Here is a 7,958-nt window from a genome sequence, read left to right as displayed (position 1 = left end):
TTAGGTATATATCCAGAAGACCAAAAATCGAATTACAACAAAGATATTTGTATCAGAATGTTTATTGTAGCCCAATTCATAATTGCTAGGTCATGGAAGAAGTCCAAATGCCCATCGACCCACGAATGGATCAATAAATTGTGGTATATGTACATCATGGAATACCATGCAGCCCTAAAGAAAGATGGAGACTTTACCTCCTTCATGTTTATATGTACAGAATTAGAAAATGTTCTTCTTAGCAAAGTATCTCAAGAATGGAAGAAAAAAGTATCCAATGTACACAGCCCTATTTTGAAAATAATTCATAGCTTTTACAGGAATGTCATTTTTCTGATTTTATGGACTCTACTCTGGCCTCCATAATGCCAGAAATTACCTCTTGAGCACCCGCCTTTTCCCATGAGAGAGACATGACAAGCAAACAACAGTTGCCATCTAGTAAGCGCCTCCTTCACACCTCTGTATTCTCTCTATTCTTCTCAACTACTCAGAAAAGTAACTATTACTATGCCAAATTTCCAAAGGAAGAAATATGTGTCACCTTGCTCAGTTTCGTGAAAGCAGTGGCAGAGATCTGAATCCAGAGCTGTGTGTCTCTGGTCTCCATCACACTCAGCAGGCCCCCCAAATCACCTTATCCAGGATGTGTCTGCAGCAAGGCAAGTGCTGGGTGGGAGGTGGTGGGCTCCAACCTCTCCAGCTGCAGGTGCTCATCTGCTGAGGCCTAGGAAGAGCTGGGTATCAGCTGTGTACGTAAGAGCAGCACAGTCCGAGAAAACTGTGGACTCAGTGTCAGCTCCCTATTTTAGAACAGATATCAACCTCTACCTGATGTGTTCTTATTCATTTGTCACTAAAAAGTGGCCTCACTATTTCCAAAATTCACTTCCTAGGAAGATGGTTATCTTTGCCTACCTCTACACTCCAATTACCAGAGATTTCTATCTGGAGAGAACTGTCTAGTAAGATACAGCAAGGACATAGCTGTAGGGGCAGGAGTCCAGAGCCTGGAAGAGATGAGCTGAGGCTAAAGTCTGATGCTAAGCCAGACTTCCAAAAGAAACCAGATAAAGGCCCAAGTCTTGTCCTCTCCTCTTCTGACATCATGTCCTTTACTACTCATTCCACCACCTTCTCCAACAATTACTGGTCCCTGGCCTCAGGCGCCCAGCTACAGTGTCTAGCCCACCAGCAGCACAGCCAGCATCTATGCAGGCACTGGGGGCTCAGGCTCCCGGATCTCCATGTCCTGCTCCACCAGCTTCCGGGGCGGCTAGGGGTCCAGGGGCCTGGCCACGGGGATGGCCGGGGGTCTGGTGGGAATAGGGGGCATCCAGACCAAGAAGGAGACCATGCAAGAACTGAACGACTGCCTGGCCTCCTACCTGGACAGAGTGAGGAACCTGGAGACCAATAATCAGAGGCTGGAGAGCAAAATCTGGGAACACCTGGAGAAGAAGAGGCCCCAGGTCAGAGACTGGGCACATTACTTCAAGACCATTGAGGACCTGAGGGCTCAGATCTTTGCCAATTCTGTGGACAATGCCAACATCGTTCTGCAGATTGACAATGCCCATCTTGCTGCTGATGACTTTAGAATCAAGTATGAGATAGAACTGGGCATGTGCCAATCTGTGGAGAGTGACATCCATGGGCTCCGCAAGGTCATTGATGACACCGATATCACTCGATTGCAGCTGGAGTCAGAGATGGAGGCTCTCAAGGAGGAGCTGCTCTTCATGAAGAAGAACCATGAGGAGGAAGTAAAAGTCCTACAAGCCCAGATTGCAGCTCTGGGTTGACTGTGGAGGTAGATGCTCCCACATCCCAGGACCTGAGCAAGATCATGGCAGACTGAGGGCCCAGTATGACGAGCTGCCTTGGAAGAACCAAGAAGAACTGGCCAAGACCTGGTCCCAGCAGACTGAGGAGAGCACCTCAGTGGTCACCTCACAGTTTGCTGAGGTCGGAGCTGCTAAGACAATACTCACACAGCTGATGTGTACAGTCCAGTCCTTGGAGATTGAACTGGACTCCATGAGAAATCAGAAGTCCAGGTTGGAGGACAGCCTGAGGGAGGTGTAGGCCCGCTACGCCATGCAGATGGAGCAACTCAATGGAGTCTTGCTGCACTTGGAGTCAGAGCTGGCACAGACCCGGGCAGAGGGGCAGCGCCAGGCCCAGGAGTATGAGGCACTGCTGAACATCAAGGTCAAGCTAGAGGCTGAGATCGCCACCTACCGCCGTCTGCTGGAAGATGGGGAGGACTTCAACCTTGGTGATGCCCTGGACAGCAGCAACTCCATGCAAACCATCCAAAAAAACACCACCTGCAGGATAGTGGATGGCAAAGTGGTGTCTGAGACCAACGACACCAAAGTTCTGAGACACTGAGGCAGTAGAGCAGCATGTCCTTATACCAATAAAGAGTTCAGAGGTCACTGGAAAAAAAAAAGAAACCAGATAAATAAATCCTTAATGGATATAGGCCAAGCCCTATGGACTTGAATTTGGTGGGAGTGTGGTAGTGGTAGGCTGAAGAATAGCCCCAAAGATAGCCACATCCCAATCCCTGGAGCCTGTAATGTTACCTTATGTAGAGAAAGAGTCTTTGCCAATGTGATTAAGATAAAGGTTTTGAGATGGAGAGATTATCTTGGATCATCCAGGTGCTCCCTAAATGCCATCACAAGTGTCCCTATGAGAGAGGCCAACTCGGTGCACACAGAGAAGAAGGCGATGTGAAGATGGAGCAGAGATTTGAAGACCCTGACCTTAAAGATCAGAGGGATGTGGTCACAAGCTGTACTATGCTGCAGCCACTAGAAACAGTAAAAGGCACAGAAAGGAAGTATTCCATGTGGCCTCTGGAGGGACGTGGCCCAGCTAACATGATTTCAGCCTAGTGATACTGATTTTGGAAGTCCAGCCTTCTAAGAGACTAAATTTCTGTTGTTGAAAGTCACCAAGTTGGGGTAATTTGCCATAGCAGCCACAGGAAACTAAGACAGGCAGTTTGCTGCAAATGTGATATAAAAGCCATGGATGGGCAAAGGAGAGCCCCCACCAGGTCACAGAAAGCTCAAGCTTGGAAAACTGTGTGATTAGGGTTTCTGTGGGGTGTGTGGTGAAGGAGTTTTTGGAAAGACACAGATATGTCACTCTCTAAGGAAGTATACAGTCAGGATGGCAAGTTGAGATATATACATATTGGCAGAACGAGGCTGTTGACCAGCTGCCAGGGTTACAGACCTCTTGCCCGGGACCTTGACTCCCAACTGCTGTCCACATGGTCCCTTCCTTCCTTGGGGCCTTATGCTTAACTGGCATCTCTTCATCTCTTGGCTCTGAGAGCAGCAGTTAGGATGAAATAGATGATACTCTTTTCTCTTGCAATGCTGCTTACCCTGAACACATACATGGAGCTTGTTGATACAGAGAAATTTTTAAAGTGGGCAATTAGATAACCTCCCTCCCACAAAATGAGAAATGAAGCCCTGGCAGTCCAAATGGAAGTGCCAAGTGCCACAGACAGGAGCGGGGCTGCCAGATAGTCATATGTGGCCCAACTGTGCAAACGTGACGTCTGGTGCCCGACTTTCCTTGGTGAGCTGGTGATCTCATCTGCAGCTGCCATCGCTCCTGGTCTACAGTTGTGTTTCAAAGGCTGAAAACAACCCATCCTATTCCCCAGCTCCTGCCATTGTGTTGGAAACAATCCCTTCCAAACGATCTGAAGCATATACTTCAGGAAGAAGAACAAAGCGTGAACAATTTGACAACTCTTTCTGAATCTTTGTCATGTAGTAGTTTTTTTTTTTTTCTTTTTCTTTCTTTCTTTTTTTGCTTTAAGCTACTTTTCCCCTGGCTGGTATCTATTTCTTTAAAGCTATTTCTGTACTTAATTAATGCTTGCACCCCAGTTTATGGCCATTGAATAGCAACAAAATTAACAAATCAAGCCTCAATGGACCTGGTTCAAAACTCAAGTTAAAGGCACAGTCTTCAGAAAAAGACATGAAGGGTGGTTTTTGTTTATTTTTAACACTAAAAGTAAAATGTTTGCTCTTGTTTTTGTTTTACCCAATGTAATGCACACACATGCATGTATCTATGTATATACATGTAAATTTATATATGTATTTATACACATTCATGTTTAAAGTCTGTAATATCTATATTTAGGGGACTTTTGACCCCAGCTAACTAATTTTATTGAAATTTCACTTTTAGAGTTTATTTTGTCCTCATGTTTCACAGGTATGATATATAAACATTCCTTTCCCTGGATCCATATTTGTTTATTTAATTCTTTTGGACTAAAATATGGACTAAGACCTTGAGCAAAAGAAAGAGTTACCTATGGTAATTCTATGATATAGTCCCTTTTTGTTGAAAGAAATAAGGCTCTCTAACTTGGTTAGAAATTTGGACTCCTGCAAATGTTAACTAAATATAAATTATACAGGTACAATTTCTGAAAGTGCATTCTTAGGCAGGATATGATAACCTAATAGAATTCCATAAAACATTCTAACATGATGGTTAATTTTTAAAAAGCCCTTCTTGGGCGGTGCCTTTCACTCAGTGAGTAGGGCTCTGGCCCCATATACCAAGGTGGCGAGTTCGAACCTGACCCCAGCCAAACTGCAATGAAAAATAGCTGGACCTATAGTCCCAGCTACTTCAGAGGCTGAGGGAAGAGAATCATTTAAGCCCAAGAGCTGGAGGTGTGAGCTGTGATGCCATGGCACTCTACTGAGGGCAACAGAGTGAGACTCTGTCTCAAAAAAAAAAAAAAAAGCCCTTCTTATTGATGATTGCATTTTGGTTTCTGCAAATATTTATAAAGTAGTCAGATGACAGAAGAGAAGTCTTACCCCCAGGGGTGTATGAGGAGATAATGATTCAGAGAAATTTGATGCCATGCTCTAGAGGATAAGTAGGAAAGGAGCGATTATTTTTCTGGATTACAAAAGTATATTTATTTGATATCAGAGAGAGGGAAGAGAGTGGGAGGAAGAGATGAGAAAGAGAAAAGAGCAGAGAACAAGGAGTGAGAGATGGGAAGATGGTGGGGAAGAGATAGAAGGAGAAAGGAAACGGTACAGCATCCCAAGGAAAGGTAAAAGTAGCAATTCTTAAGAACCCACTATTTCCAAGCCCTTCCCGGACTGCCATGTCATCGAATGCAGTGAGCAACCCTATCAGTAGATATCTTTGTGCTCATTGTCCAGATGAGCCTTCTCCGAAATTTCCCAAGGTGACTTAGCTACACGTCCAGAGTCTGGATGTGAACCCTGATGTCTGCTCATGCCTCCAAACCACGCTGCTACCCAGGATCTCAGGATGAACAGGTTTCAGTGCTAGAACCAGAACCTCCCCCGCCCCAATGACATAAATGAGCAGAAAAATCAGACTCCAAAACTAAGTATTGTTTTCATGCATGCAAATGTACAAAGAGATTAAAGAAATTTAATTTGTTTATAAAAAAAAAATAAGTCTCACTCTTTCACCCAGACTGGTATGACTCTAGCTCACTCTAAGCTCAAACTCTTGGACTCAAGCAATCCTCCTACCTCAGCCTCCTAAATAACTGGGATTATAGGCATGTGCCACCGTGCCCAGCTAATTTTTAATTCTTTTGTAGAGACAGTCTTGCTCTGTATCCTAGGCTGGTCTTGAATTCCTAGCCTCAAGTAATGCTCTTATCTTTGCCTCCCAAATTGCTGAGATCACAGCCTTGACGCACTGAGCTCAGCCTGCTTTTTTATAATAAATAAAGAATAAATGAAGATGGCTCTGTTAATATTATTTGTTTTTGGAAACCTAATCCAATAGTTTCCTTGTATATGAATTTCAAGTTGCAACATCCTCCTCTATCATTTATGATATCCAAAGAGTTCATGCCCATCATTCAGAGCTATCATTTCCTGTCCCAAAAGGATTTCATGTGCAAGGTTTAATCTTTTTCATTTTTGGATCATCTTTCTTCAGTAATATTTTATTTTTACATCCGACTTCAACATTCTGTTTTCATCCCCAAAGGACAGATTTTTATTAAAGATTTAATAAAAGCTTTTGATGATCTAAACATAAGAAATATGTACTACATGGCCAATGGCTGTCGGGATGAAAGCCTTGCATAGCATGTTCCAGGATAGAGTAGGCTTGTCAAGAAAGAAATTCTTTGGAATTAAAGTGTATTTGGCTTCAAAAAGAGGTCATTTGAGTCCCTTCTCTCTTCTGACTCCTCTCTGAACTCTGGAGGAGTTCAGAGCAAAGCAAAGCTGTGCTAGGCCACAACCCACCTCAGTGTGGGATCAGTGGATGGGCAGTTACTAAGGGAAACCTCAGGGGGTTCTGGCTAAATCAGCTTGGCTTATAGATTCCCGTTGAGACAGTCCAGGGTGACCAGACAGCACCTGGGAGGATGGGGAGACTGGGGAAAGTGGGGGTTCTTGCCAAACTGTCTTAGCAGGGGTCTTTTTAAAAATGGTATTATACAAGGAAGTGCACAGATTGGCTTGGGAGAAGATTCGGGAGCCTGACTAAAGTTTGACCAAGGACAGAATCTTTGTCAATGTCATCAGCATTCTTGTAAGAGGAAGATCAGTGGCAGAAGCAGAAAAGGTCACATGAGGCTGCTATTTATTCTGGGTTGACTAAACGGTAGAGGTTGTCTTATTGAGGGAGAATAAAAGTTTGGGCTGGGTCTCTCATCCCACTGAGATGGGTCTTTGCATCTTATATACCCAATTCCCTTCTTACCAATCACTCAGAGCACTTGGAAAGTCTTCTGCTATAAATCTGTAGATATAAATATAAAGTCCCTATAAATATAATACAGTCTTTTGTTATAAATATCCAAGAAACCTCCTAAAAGAGGTGAGATTATGGCAGACACCCAGAAGAACAAGATAGACAGCAGTGAACATGACCATGGCTTCTGAGTCTTAGGCCTGAAAGACCTTTACAGGGAAGAAAAGGAAAAAAAATAGTTCTCACTTTAAACTAGTGATGAGCTGCAGGCACTGTGGCAACCTCCTATGACCAGCACAGTAGGAGGCTGAGGCAGGAGGATTGCTTGAGCTCAGGAGTTTGAAAATTGTCTGAGGGAGAGTGAGACCCCAACTCATGAAAAAAATGAAAAAACCCAGTTGAGGTGAGCACCTCCCTGCAGCTTCGGGAGGCTAAGGCAGCAGGATGCCCACAGCCCAAGTCTGAGGTTGCAGTGAGCTGTGACACCACTGCAATCCACTCAGGGCATAGGGTGCAGCTGTGTCTCAACAAAAACAAAAACAAAACAGAACAACTAGTGACAAGCTGTCATAGTTCATTTTTTTTGCTGCTATGCAAGAGTGGCACAGACTAGATAATTTATAAAGAACAGAAATGTATTTCCCACAGTTCTGGAAACTGGCCATCTAAGATCAGGATACTAGCATTTGACCCAGTGGGGTCTCCTTGCTGCAGGATGGCAGAAGACAGAAGGGCAATAGGAGACAGACATTGTGTCCTCACATAGCAGAAAAGAAAGTGAACCCACTCCAAGAAGCCCCTTTTTTAGCAGCATTAATCCATTCATGAGGGTGGAGTCCTCATGACCTACACCCCTCCCATTAGGCCCCACCTCCAACACTGTTGCACTGGAGATGGAGTTGGAGTTCCCAACACATACATTTGGGGTAACACATTCAGACCCTACCATAGTCATATGCAAAATGTCCCCCAACAGACAGTAGGGGAAAGTCCAGGAAGAGGAAAGAAGGCTGCCCAGTGTTACTTTGTGGGTAGTTAGTAGAATGAGGCTTGCAGTTAGCTCAGGCTGAGGTTTTTTTAGAATGGCATTTGTATATTCCCTTGGCTGGCCTCCCTTGGAAAAGTCAGAAGTAGAATGAAATAATTAGATTAATACAGTGGGCATTCATTTAGTTTCACATCATACTATTTCA

The 7,958-nt window shown here is 44.1% G+C and overlaps 1 protein-coding gene and 1 pseudogene across 2 annotated transcripts in view; both read left to right on the top strand.

The window, feature by feature from the left end:
• Window positions 1–7,958, top strand: part of ADAMTS12 (ADAM metallopeptidase with thrombospondin type 1 motif 12) — a 315,003-nt gene that overhangs the window by 260,793 nt on the left and 46,252 nt on the right. The gene's annotated exons all lie outside the window — the stretch shown is intronic.
• LOC100965203 lies at window positions 1,109–2,449 on the top strand (annotated as a pseudogene). Its single transcript, XR_153903.3, has one exon. The product of XR_153903.3 is annotated as a keratin, type I cytoskeletal 18 pseudogene (transcript).

Source organism: Otolemur garnettii, unplaced genomic scaffold (assembly GCF_000181295.1).
Source record: "Otolemur garnettii isolate 467f Iridium unplaced genomic scaffold, OtoGar3 scaffold00063, whole genome shotgun sequence".
NCBI classification, from domain to species: domain Eukaryota; kingdom Metazoa; phylum Chordata; class Mammalia; order Primates; family Galagidae; genus Otolemur; species Otolemur garnettii.
Note: the sequence above shows the minus strand (reverse complement) of the source record. Positions and strands in the feature narration are given on the sequence as shown.